The 13,420-nt window shown below is 42.8% G+C and overlaps 1 protein-coding gene across 1 annotated transcript in view; it reads right to left on the bottom strand.

Moving 5' to 3' along the window:
• Positions 1-13,420, bottom strand: part of Farsb (phenylalanyl-tRNA synthetase subunit beta) — an 80,707-nt gene that overhangs the window by 23,998 nt on the left and 43,289 nt on the right. The window lies entirely within an intron of this gene.

The raw sequence follows: 13,420 nt of genomic DNA, 5'->3' as shown, positions 1-13,420 counted from the left end.
GTCAAAGCGCTTGCCTGCGAAGCCCAAGGACCCTTGTTTGACTCTCCAGATCCCACCTAAGCCAGATGCTCAAAGGTGAGGCAAATGCAAGGTCACACATGCCCTCTAGGTGGCACAAGCATCTGGAGTTTGATTGCAGTGGTGAGGCCCTGGCACACCAATTCTCTTTTTCCCTCTCTCTCTAAAAAGATAAAATTAAAAAAATAAAAGAAACCACATAATGAATGTACTCCTCAGAATAATTTGTGAGAAGTTTATAAAGGGTTATCATCATCACAGAATAAGAGTAAATACTTAAAACAGTAATTTTAGCAAGAACCCTTAACACTGAGCTATATCTTTAGCTCCTATTCTTAAAAAAAAAGACAGCCACTAAGATGACAAAAAGAACCAGCAGCTGGGCATGGTGGCGCACGCCTTTAATCTTAGCACTCAGGAGGCAGAAGTAGGAGATCATGGTGAGTTTGAGGCATCCCTGAGACTATATAGTGAATTCTAGGTCAGCCTGGGCTAGAGTGAGACCCTACTTAAAAAAAAAAAAAAAAAAAGGGCTGGAGGGATGGCTTAGTGGTTAAGGCGTTTGCCTGCGAAGCCAAAGGACTCAGGTTCTATTCCCCAGGACCCACATTAGCCAGATGCACAACAGGGCTCATGCACCTGGAGTTCATTTGCAGTGGCTGGAAGCCATGGTGTACCCATTCTCTCTCCCTGTCAAATAAATAAATAAAAATAAAATATTAACAAAAAAGAGCCTACATAGTGGGGCGATTGCCCAGTAATTAAAAGCACTTGCTTGCAAAGTCTGTCAGCCTGGGTTCAATTCCCCAGCACCCATGTGAAGCTGGATATAAAGCGGTACATGCATGGATATGTGCCCCCCCCCTGCATGCACACATACATACACACATACACACCCAAAGTTAATTTTTTTTAAATTTTATTTATTTATTTGAGAGCGACAGACACAGAGAGAAAGACAGATAGAGGGAGAGAGAGAGAATGGGCGCGCCAGGGCTTCCAGCCTCTGCAAACGAACTCCAGACGCGTGCGCCCCCTTGTGCATCTGGCTAACGTGGGACCTGGGGAACGGAGCCTCGAACTGGGGTCCTTAGGCTTCACAGGCAAGCACTTAACCGCTAAGCCATCTCTCCAGCCCCCAAAGTTAATTTTTACAAGAGCCTGCATACATTAAAAAACTGAAGCAAAGAAATGACTGTCACCAAAGTTAGATTGACGGCTGCCCAGATGGTGGAGAAAGTATTGTTCCAGAAGCCTAGATCCTGACGGTATTTCATTTCTACCCTGGGTGATGGATACAGTAGGGTTTGTTTTAGTCTTCTGAAAGCTATATAGGATATATGTTTATATATAACCATGTCATTCTATATAATGCTTCTCAATTATACCACGGGAAAAAGTAAAACAGAATGAAGCTATGGCACAGCACGGAAGATGGCAAGCACTTTAAGGTCGGTGAAATAAGCCAGTCTCAGGAGGACACGAGGGCTCTGTTAGACAAGGCACCGAACGCCTCCCCCACCAAGCACTCCAGCACGAGAACACCCTAGCCAGAAGCGCCTGCCCTGCTCTCACATAAGATAAGCCGAGGCAGAAGGGCAGCTGGGCAGGCCTGAAGGGCAGGGGGAGCAGTTCAGTTGGTAGACAACTGCTCACGTGGGATGTGAGTGCTCCAGCAATCTTCACTTAAGGGTGTGTCCCGGACAGTTTGCAGTCCTGACCTACCCACTGAAGAGCTGGCTGAGAAGGAGGCTTGCATGTGGCTTTAAACCACCGCAAGAAGAAGGAAAGAAGGAAGTGAAGAACAGAGAGTGTGAACAGAGTGATAGACCTCCTTATGTAGGGAAAAGGTGGTAAAAAGTAGGCCTATGGCCAGGCGTGGTGGCCCACACCTTTAATCTGAGAACTCGGGAGGCAGAGGTGGGAAGACCGCAGTGAGTTTGAGGCCAGCCTGGGACTACAGTGTAAGATCCAGGTCAGCCTGGACTGGAGGGAGACCCTACCTCAAAAAAAAATTAATAATAATAATTAAATATGGTGTCATGTGTCTAGAGTCTCTTGCTGCTGCAGATGAACACACATTTGGCTTTATGTGGGTAGCTGAGGAACTGTCCTTCATCCAGGAGGCTTTGCAAACAAGCATGTTTAACCACTGAGCAATCTCCCCAGCCCCCATACTTTATTGTTAAAGTAATATAAAGATAAGCACATAAACTGGGTACCTGTGTGCTTGTACTAATGTATAAACTGTATGTTGGGTTTAACCCCTATCCATCAGCCAGTCAACGATGCAGTTTAACTCTCAGGACAACTAAGCAGAAGCGCCATGCAAAATGGACGGGCTGGGGAGACACTCAGCACAGAGGCTGGCTGGCAAGGCCTAGGACCTGCACTCAGAGCCACAGAGCGCACCTAACAGAAGTGCTGGGTGTGGCAGCGCGCCGTGAATCCCGGCCCTGGGTAGGGCGGAGAGAGGACGATCAAGGGGGCATGCTGACTCGCTAGACTAGGCAAAACTCAGTGAGCTCCGGGTTAGGCAAGAAGTTACTGAAGATCAGGGTCAACCTCTGACCTCTACACACACATGCGCACAACATATACCAAACTAAGCAAATTAACAAAAATGTGCCCAAAGTCAAACTAACCAGTTTAGGCTAAACATAATCAATTGTGTACCTAATAAGTTACAAGCCAGGATTTGCTCAAGATTGTCTGACTAAAACCTATGCTCCTTCCAACACTGTAAGGGAAACCCTACAGGGTTTAGATGGTAAACAACGTAAGCCAAACTTACACATGGCTACCAGCTACTTAACAGTCAAAGATGTGCATTTTTCAAATGTTTTTGGCACAACAAACAGATGTTTTAATTTTTTGTTTGTTTGTTTTGTTTTTTCGAGGTAGGGTCTCACTCTAGCTCAGGCCGACCTGGAACTCACTATGTAGTCTCAGGCTGGCCTCAAACTCAGCAATCCTCCTACTTCTGCCTCCTGTGTGCTGGGATTAAAGGCGTGTGCCACCAAGCCCGACATCATGTTTTCATTTTTAAAAGCCTTCATGATAGTTAAAAATTTCACTTAATACACTGAAATAAATTATTTTTAAGAGTTTGGAGTTTCTGTCCACCAACAGTATGTTCACTTATGGAAATTATGTTCTGAGAGGGCCCCTGCCTGAACAGACTTGGAGAATAACTGCTTCCTAGTCCATCCTACATTCAAGGTGCTGCAGTCATCTCTAGACAGCAGAGGCCAAAGCCAGAACACAGCCCACACAGCCCAAACCCTCAATCATGACTTTCTCCACAAATGACTGAAGTCTGGGAAAGGATCAGCACAGGCAAGCAATCATCCTACAAGGCCACGAGCAGAAAGTAGGCCATACATATCCCAAGCAACACAACAGCCACCTGATGTGACAGCAACCACACTGCTGTCCCTCATTCTCACCTGGAAAGATAAAGGCATGTGGAACCCAAAAGCCATCCTCAGACTCAAGAATAAGGATCAATATAAAATCAGACACGCACAAGAGCCGACTAAATCCACCACAGGCATCAACTGCCACGAGGGCCCAACTCCACTGCAGGAGTACAAACACATCCACCCGGTCTCTCTCCTCCTGAAAGGAAAGAAATGACATGAAACAGAACTAATTTATCCCTTTCATACTACTGACTGGCTTCTGGGTGTTTCTGCCATGTGGTACCCATTTGTTGGTGTCACATGCCTCTACTTTAACACACAGGCATGTACTGGAATGACTCTGTAGCTCCATTTTTACTGCAAGAGAATAGGCCAGTAGTAACCACCGCCACTGACAGGACTTAGCAGCACAAGCTCTAAGCCTTATTTTGGTAACCTTTGCCTGGGAATACTTTTTTCAAAATTGCCAAATTATGTAAAGTTTATCTTTCTGATAACAAGATCTGGGTCAAAAACAGAATTAAAAACAAAAACAAAAGACTGGAGGGATGGCTTAGTGGCTACGGCATTTGCCTGTGAAGCCAAAGGACCCAGGCTCGATTCCCCAGAACCTACACGAGCCAGATGCATGAGGTGGTGCAAGCGTCCAGAGTTCGTTTGCAGCTGAAGGCCTGGGTGCTTCCATTATCTCTCTCTCTCTCTCACTATTTCTCAAAGAAAAAATTAAATTTAAATTTTAAAAACGTTTTGAAAAACTGATTTAAGTTAAATTCTATCTCACTTAAGAAAGGTTTGAGGATATTTGAAATGTTTTTGGCACAACAAATAATCAAGATATAGTAAAAATATAAGACTTTGAAAATTAAATTCTAGGGCTGGAGATGGCTCAACTGGTAGAGGGCTCACCTACCATGCACAAAGCCCTGAGTCTGATCTCCTGGCAAGAGGAAGCCTGGGTATGGTGCGTACCAGTAACTCCGCCATACAGAGAGCAGAGGCAGGAGAAAGTCAAGATCGCCCTCAGCTACATACCAAGTTCAAGGCCAGAGACTTTGACTCAAAAATAAATAGAGTAATCTACATCATTTAAGATTTCAGGGAGCTACAGAGATAGCAAACAGCTACAAGCACTTGTTTGCAAAGACTGCAGGCTGGCCAGGATTTGCTTCCCTAGCACCCATGTAAAGCTAGATGCAAAAAGTAGTACATGCATCTGGAGTTCATTTGCAATGACAAGAGGTCCTGGTCACCCATTCCTCCCCTCACTTTCTCTCTCAATCTCTCTGCCTGCAAATAAATAAACTTAAAGAAGATTTCAGGACACATACAGCACACATGTACGATACCAAATTATGTACTTTTAGATTTAATGTTGTGCATTTACAAGAAGGCTACATATGAACATCGTTACTTGGGCCCCCTCCCTGTCTCACCACTGTTTGTTGTGCATATTCCCAAGGGTACTGCTTCATGATTAGCTTCTTTACATGTTGCTAAGATAGTCCACACACTCAATTTCTGCCTTTTTCACTCCAGAAGTTCCTACATATAGGAAAATTCCCCCTTCCTGGTCTTTTGCACTGAGAGACCATATTACATCATAGGAAGTTTAGACTTCATGCCACAAAGTAAGAACTATTTAAATTTCATGCCAAAGCTAGGGTTTGTGGAAATGCCTCAGTTCTTTGTAACTCAGTTAACAGACCTCTGTGTCATGCCATCAAACAAGCCTGCTTTCTAAATGGGTCTGCCAAGTATGTCAGCCTAAATTATCCGTGTGTTTCACAGACTTCAAAGTACGGCCTGGAGAGAGCTGATCTAAACCACCCAGAGGAGGGGCAGCTAGCTACAGCTCTAGACACCAAAAGAACAAGCCAAATGATTTTTTAAAAAGAAAAAAGAATGGCACATCATGTCCTTAAAATGTGACTATTACAAACATTTCAAAGCTTAGAGTAGACCCTCTTTCAACCAAAGCACAAGTGATTAGTAGCAAATTAGTGCTGTCTGGGAATAGTATCATATATAACAAAAGAGTCTCCAGAGACACTTCCCATTCCTAGTCTCCCATTCTCCGAAAAGCTCAAATAAAGAGGCTGGGAGGAAGAGAGCACGCTAGGGGATCAATAAGGCTGCTAGAGTGATCAGGCGGTGATACAGAGCTCAAGATTAACTTTCTGGCCAGCATCCAAAAGACAACAAATATCTTCATGTTTAGTCTAGCCCATCTGACAACTTGTTTTTCAGTAATGGTCCCCACAAAACTAACTTACAAAGTAGATTTTTCTTGTCTCACGAAGAATTCCAGTGTAACCTACATGATTCACAAAGTTATAAGAATCCTATGAAAACAGTACCTTCAAAACTATATATATAGGTAGGGTTTCACTCTAGCCCAGGCTGACCTGGAATTCACTATGGAGTCTCAAGGTGGTCTCAAACTCATGACAATCCTCCTACCTCTGCCTCCCCAACGCTGGGATTAAAGCTGTGAGCCACCATGCCCGGCTTCAAAACCATATTTAATGCAAGAAAAAAAGAACCTTTACACACTCTTAATAGGACTATAGTTTCTTTCTTTCTTTCTTTCTTTTTTTGTAATTGTTATAGCTAAAAGCGCTTATTTGAAAAGCCTGCTGGCCCACATTCAATTCCCCAGTACCCACATAAAGCCAGATATACAATGTGGCATGTGTCTAGAGATTGTTTACAATGACACAAGGCCCTGGAAGCCCATATTCTCTCCTGCAAATAAATAAAAATAAAAAACTGCTGGTTGTGTCGACATACACCTTTTAATCCCAACACTCGGGAGACAGAGGTAGGAGGACTGCCATGAGTTCAAGGCCACCCTGAGACTACATAGTAAATTCCAGGTCAGCCTGGGCCCAAGTGAGACCCTACCTCAAAAAAAAAAATTTTTTTTGCTGTGTGTGATAACATGTACCTGTGTTCCTAGCACTCAAAGGGTTGGGAAGGAAGATTTCGAGAACAGCCTAGGCCACATGCAAAATATGGTCTCAAAAAAACAACCAAAAAGTTTTTTTAATTTCTTAAAAAATTTAAGTAATCAAGTATTTAAATATATGTACCTATGGGCTGACCAATTCTGTTTCTAAAACCATGTACTTATAAAGAGAACAATGTTTATTAAAGCATACATACTTTAGAAAAAATAAACTTAGATAGCAATCTACACATTCAGCCTTACAGTGAGTAAATATACTGTATGCTTCCATTTTCATTACTCAGTGGAAGAACAGGGCAAAAATTTACAGAGAAAGTGCATCACTGTGTGAAATCCAGAAAGTATTGGTCCCTATCTATGGGTACATACAGAAATACACACCATGTACTTGTAAGTGCACATACAAAGTTTGGAAAAGAATTCAAAATGTGGTACTAAAGAGAAATTTGGAACCTTCGCTTCTTTAAATAAAAATTATCTTTAGCCGGGTGTAGTGGTGCACGCCTTTAATCCCAGCACTTGGGAGGCAGAGGTAGGAGGATCACCAGGAATTCAAGGCCACCCTGAGGATAAATAGTGAATTCCAGGACAGTCTGAGCTAGAGTGAGACCCTACCTCGGAAAAAAAAAATAATAATAATTATCTTGAAACCAGCAATATGTAGTCATGAAAGCTTCTAAGGACAATACAAATATAAATTCCATTTAAAAACATAAGAAGGGCTGGAGAGATGGCTTAGCGGTTAAGCACTTGCCTGTGAAGCCTAAGGACCCCGGTTCAAGGCTTGGTTCCCCAGGTCCCACGTTAGCCAGATGCACAAGGGGCGCACGCATCTGGAGTTCGTTGCAGAGGCTGGAAGCCCTGGTGCGCCCATTCTCTCTCTCTCCCTCTATCTGTCTTTCTTTCTATGTCTGTCGCTCTCAAATAAATAAATAAAAAATGAACAAAAAAATTAAAAAAAAAAAACATAAGAAGCCAAGTGTGGTGGTGCACACCTTTAATCCTAGCACTTGGGAGGCAGAGATAGGAAGACCACGAGTTTAAGACCATTCTGAGACAACCGAGTGAATTCCAGGTCAGTCTGGGCTAGAACAAGACCCTACCTCAAAAAACCAAAAACAAAAAATAAAAATAGGGCTGGACGGATGGCTTAGCGGTTAAGATGTTTGTCTGCAAAGCCAAAGGACCCTGTTTCGATTCCCCAGGACCCATGTTAGCCAGATGCACAGGGGGTGCACATTTCTGGAGTTTGTATGTAGTGGCTGGAGGCCTTGGCTCACCCATTATCTCTCTCTGTCCCCCCTCTTTCTATGTCAAATGAACAAATAAATAAAAATAAATATTTAAAATAAACAAAACTATCTTTAAAAATAAATAAATAATATAAGAAAACATCAGACCAACTTTCCTGAAATATTTCTATTATTACAGCACCAAATATTAGACTTTCCTTTTAAAAATAATGCTAAAAAACCAAGAAACAAATGTGGAAAAAAAATCTCTAACCTTCTCACTGCATCAGGGGAAAAGTCCTATCCTTGTGGGATGGCTTTTATTTAGTTCCATAAACCTGGAATGGATTTTTATCTATTAAGAAAATACAAAATTCAATGCATGACAGGGCACATTACACTCACGTTAGCAGATCTCAACTATGTGGAACCAAACACACTGAAATAATGCTCTATGTTAAAAATGATATATTTACACAGCTAAGATGCCATCACACATACAGAAGATGCTACTTCAAAAACTGTTAATGTCAATGCCCCTTACACCCATACTTTTTGAATTATTAATTGGAAATTCTACATGCCAAAAATATGAAGTAGGGAAATTAAATTAATCCAGACTGATGACATAAGCCCTCTTTAGAAAACCACATTCCACATGTGGATGCTAGACAAGCTTTCGTCATTTGAGGGTTCCAGAATAAATGGACGATTTCTCAGAAGTAAGGTTTTCACAGGTCCACGATGATGAAATGCTCGTAATGGACTATTTATCAAGCACGTATACTGAAATTTTATAAAGACCTGGTCCCCCAGGAATATACATACTTATGTTCACAAACACGTACCTGAGTGTCTGTATGTCTACTTTTGTGGTGCTGGTGACTGAGCCAGAGCCCTGGGTGTGCTGCTGTCCTTCCATGTATTACAGTGTCAGAAACAAAGACTGACACATGGCACAAACAGCAAACAGAAAGACAACTGCTTATGTTCTTTGGCCGCTGTGGTAGTCAAGGAAGGAGGAAGAAGTAAGAATACGAAATATATATATATTGCGACGGAAAGTTGTTTTTTTTTTTAAATTCTGGATATCTAAGTACACACTAGGCAGGCTGAAATGAAAGAGAACATTCTTTCTCCCTTAGAGACGCTTCAGGGAAACTACTGCCTTGCCTGCAGTGACTGGAGACAAGAAATGCAGCTCAACAGGCTGCTGATCTGCTTTGAGGATGGAGGGCCTAAGTAAGGAAAAGCCTGGCGCACACAAGCTTCATGAAGAACATAGGGCTCACTAGCGCCTCTCTGAGTGGTCAAGGGCCACCAGTCCATCTTTCCTACTATAGTTACTACTAATGTCCACACTGTAAAATGTTCTTGTTAGGGAATGGGGGGATGGCTTAGTGGTTAAGGCATTTGCCTACAAAGCCAAAGGACCCAGGTTCCATTCTCCAGGACCCACATTAGCCAGATCACAAGGGCACACAGGAGTCTGGCATTCATCTGCAATGGCTAGAGACCCTGGCATGCCCATATTCTGTCTCTCTCTCTTCTCCTCCCTTTTTCTCTCTCAAATAAATAAATAAAAGAAATAATAAATGTTCTTGTTAGGACCAGGCATGGCAGCACATCTCAGCACTCAGGAGGCTTAGGTAAGAAGATCGCCCTGAGTTTGAGGCCAGTCTGAGACTACACAATGTGTTCAAGATCAGTCACAAAAAAAATCCAAAACAAAACAAAACAAAAAAAATGTTGTCACTGAACTCAAAGTGTGGCCAAGATTAATTAGCAGAACTCTCCAAAGACACTTTCAAACTGACAAGTGGAAGACCATGTCCTGCTTATCTACATTACCCTGTATACTTTCAAAGCCAAATGTTGTCTTACTCAGGCTCTTGCTTCTTGTAAGCTTAAACTGCTTCAACCCAGTAATAAGTTACCTCTTGCCATTTCAGGGAGACTTAGTCATACTGGCAACTTCACTGACCACCAGGAAATAATATACAGCATTCTATCTGTGTTTAAGAAAAGGCCAGAGCATTGGAGTGTACAAAATGTGCTTGCTTTTCTAGGGAGAAAGATTAGCTACTCACCATTAGGTCCACTGCTCAAACACTAATTTGTTTAAAAAATTATTTTGACCCTATTGCTGAAGATTCCACAAACTTAGGCTGCAAGGTCACTGAGAAATCCTACTGAAGCTGAGTTGAAAATCTCCTCCCTGTAGACCAGCTGAAAGAAAAAAGCTACATTGCATGCAGCTCCGTAGCATACAGAGAAATCAGCAGTGGAGATAAACAGTGGACATTGCAAGCCTGAAATTTGGCCAGGCAGGCCATATGAGCCAAGGGGTACAACAGTGGCAAGTCTGTCATGGGGGAAGCCACGGCTCTCTAACTGGACTGGGGGCTGCTCCACAGGAGAGAATACATGCTTGATACTGAACACCTATGAGAGGGTATATCATGAACTCTAGGGGTATAATGTCTGCTGGTTTCTGGATAAATGCTTATATTATGCTCACCAAACTGCCTGGTAAGCACTTCCCTTAATGTTTATACCCATATATTAATGCTACTCTCACTTTTGGCTAGAGAAGCTTCTCTTTTCAGATGGTGGTGACCTTGGGATGGTTCAGAGGCACTACAGTGCTGAGAAGAAGTGTCAGAGGAGTGCTCAGCACTGAAACATCTCTATCACACCTTCAGAGGCTCAGGGTCCATTGTGTAAGAGGTGGAAGAAAGAATGTATGAGCCAAAGGAAGGGAATTACAATGAAGTCTTCAAGACACAAAATGGCCTGGATATCCGTGACCTCACAGTGCCTGACACTACCTACACAAGACCATCATAAGAGGAAAAGAGTATGACATCAAAATACTAGAGACTGATTGAGAGTGGGAGGGGCTACAATAAGTGTGGAGTTGTGAAGGGGAAAGGGGGGGGAGGTTACCATGGTTTACTGTCTATAATTATGGAAGTTATCAATAAAAATAAATTATAGATTATTTGAACCAGGCGTGGTAGAGCACACCTTTAATTCCAGTGCTCAGGAGGCAGAAATAGGAGGCTCGCCATGAATTCAAGGTCACTCTGAGAATTCCAGGTTAGCCTGATTTAGAGGGAGACTCTACCTTGAAAAAAAAGTTATTTAGAAATAGGCATGGTGGCAAACACTTTTAATCCCAGCACTTGGTAGGCAGAGGTAGGACTGCTGTGAGTTCAAGGCCAGCCAGGAACTACAGAGTGAGTTCCTCATCAGCCTGATCTAGAGTGAGACCATACCTCAAAAAAAAAATAAAAATAAAAATAAAAAAAAGTATATGGGGGCTGCAGAGATGGCTTAGCAGTTATGGTGCTTGCCTGTAAAGCCAAAGGATCCAGGTTCGATTTCCAGGACCCACATAAACCAGATGCACAAGGTGATGCATTGTCTCTGGAGTTAGTTTGCACTGACTAGAAGCCCTGATGTACCCATATTCATTCTCTCTCTTTCTCTCTCTCTGATTCTCTTAAATAAACAAATAAAAATATTTTACTGAAACCAACTAGTAACTCACACAGCAAGAAACACTCTCCACTGCCCTATTACAAATAGGTACATGTACCCTCCCACTGACAGTCTGCTTCGACTTCTTTTTTAAATAGGTTTTGTTTTTTTGTTTTTTTTTTTTTTTGAGAGCAACAAACAGAGAGAGAAAGAGGCAGCAGATAAGAGAGAGAGAGATTGGGCGTGCCAGGACCTCCTGCCACTGCAAACGAACTCCAGATGCGTACGCCCCCTTGTGCAGCTGGCTAACGTGGGTCCTGGGGAATCAAGCCTCGAACCAGGGTCCTTAGGCTTCACAGGCAAGCTCTTAACTGCTAAGCCATCTCTCCAGCCCTGCTTCAATTTCTGATTCCGAAAACACATGCCACTCCGCCCAATAAAAGGGACAAATCAGCTTAGTCCCTCAAGTCATGACTAATTTTTTAAAACTCTGCAGCAACTCTGGATCTTGAGACTCAAGAAATGCAATAGTTGGCTTAGCCTCAAAGAACCCGAACATGTCTGGTTCACAGTGGAAGCCCTGAGGCTTGAGAAGTGCGTCTGGCTCAGTCTCAAAACTGGCAGCCTGACAGCCTCACTTGACATGACAGCCAGTGACAAGAGTCCACAGTAGAAAAAGTACATGCAGTTAGGTCCAGCATGAAAATAGGGGTGATGTTGGGCATGGTGACACACGCCTTTAATCCCGGCACTTGGGAAGCAGAGGTAGGAGGACTGCTGTGAGTCCAAGGGCACAGTGAGACTACACAGTGAATTCTAGGTCAGCCTGGGCTACAATGAAACTCTACCTTGGAAAAAATAAATAAATAGAGAGGCAGAAACTAGCAGTGGACCTGCTCCCAGAGGCAATGCAGGTCAGCAGATGTGAGAGGAGACAAACTGAAACCTAATCAAGATCCCATTTCCCTTTCCATACTGGGAACGTGCTTGCCAACCAGAAACTCACGTGAAGCTCAGAGTGTGAGGGTTTTCGCGATACTGCAAAACAGGGCGGTGGCAGCCAAGGCGCCTGTCTCAACCTGCACACCCCTGACTGTATTCTAGAGCAGCTTCTAGTAAGAAGGGGCTCAAAAGATTCAGACCACTACTGTGCCAAGGAGCCCGTCCCGAGCACGCTTTCCACATAGCTCCCCATTCCTTTGAGCCCCAAAGTTTGGAGACTGTTTCACTACTGAGAATTTGTGAAATTTTCATATTAATTGGAAAACTCCTCTAACATTTAACTGTTGGTGGCTTCAATTTTTCTTCAAAAAGCTTCACTATTTAGGAAGACGTGGTTAAGGTGAATCCAACAGAGCAATTGCTACTGGGATGAAAGTCAGAAAAAGACCCATGTCAGTTCATCACAAAAAATCAGTGACAAATTACTCTAAAAACAGTATTCCTGTATGGCTATGCTTTGTTTTTTTCACTTAAGCAGTTTTTTAAAAAGGACTAAGGAGATGGCTCAGCAGTTAAAAGTCCTTGCTTACAAAGCCTGTCAGCCTAGGTTCGGTTCCCCAGTATGCACATAAAGCCAGATGCACAAAGTGGTACATGTGCATGGAGTTCGTTTGCAGAAGTAAGAGGCCCTGGCACACCCATTCTCTCCTTCTCTCTCCCCTACTCTGCTCACAAATAAATGAATAAATAAAGCACTTTTTTAAAATAGGTTTTTTGGTTGTCTGTTTATTGTTTGAGGAGCACAACAGAAAAGATCCCAATGAAGACCAAGGCTAGGATAAAGTTAGATCCAGTGCCCAGCATCTCACCAGCTAACGGGAACCTTGATGGCCAGCTGAAGCTTTGGGCTTACTCTAGTAGGAATGTGCCACAGGCCAGGATGGTGGTAGCTGGTCTTCGAGATTGCTAGCATCCAACAAAAGCAGCCATAAACACTACTTCTGACTTGGGTAGAACTTTCTACATGAAATTTCACTTAATCCTTATAACAAGTCTAATAAGTAAGCACTACCATTATCCCCAATGTACAAATGAAACTAAGCTAGAGTTCTTACACATTGCCCCAAAGTAAGCAGCAGGGATAGGACCTGATATGGCCTTTGCAAACTCAACTAAAAGGAGGAAATCCACATACTTATATTTAAAATAGTACACAGAAAAACTTGCTATGAGGAAAACCCAAGCCCAACTGCACATAAAACATACTCCAGATAAATTAAAGGAAACCTGTTTTCACAACGGTGGATTCAGAATGGTAGTTTTCAAATTCTATTGCTATGACAGAACCT

Source organism: Jaculus jaculus, chromosome 4, assembly GCF_020740685.1.
Source record: "Jaculus jaculus isolate mJacJac1 chromosome 4, mJacJac1.mat.Y.cur, whole genome shotgun sequence".
Classification (NCBI taxonomy): domain Eukaryota; kingdom Metazoa; phylum Chordata; class Mammalia; order Rodentia; family Dipodidae; genus Jaculus; species Jaculus jaculus.
This window is presented reverse-complemented; position numbering and strand designations above follow the sequence as displayed.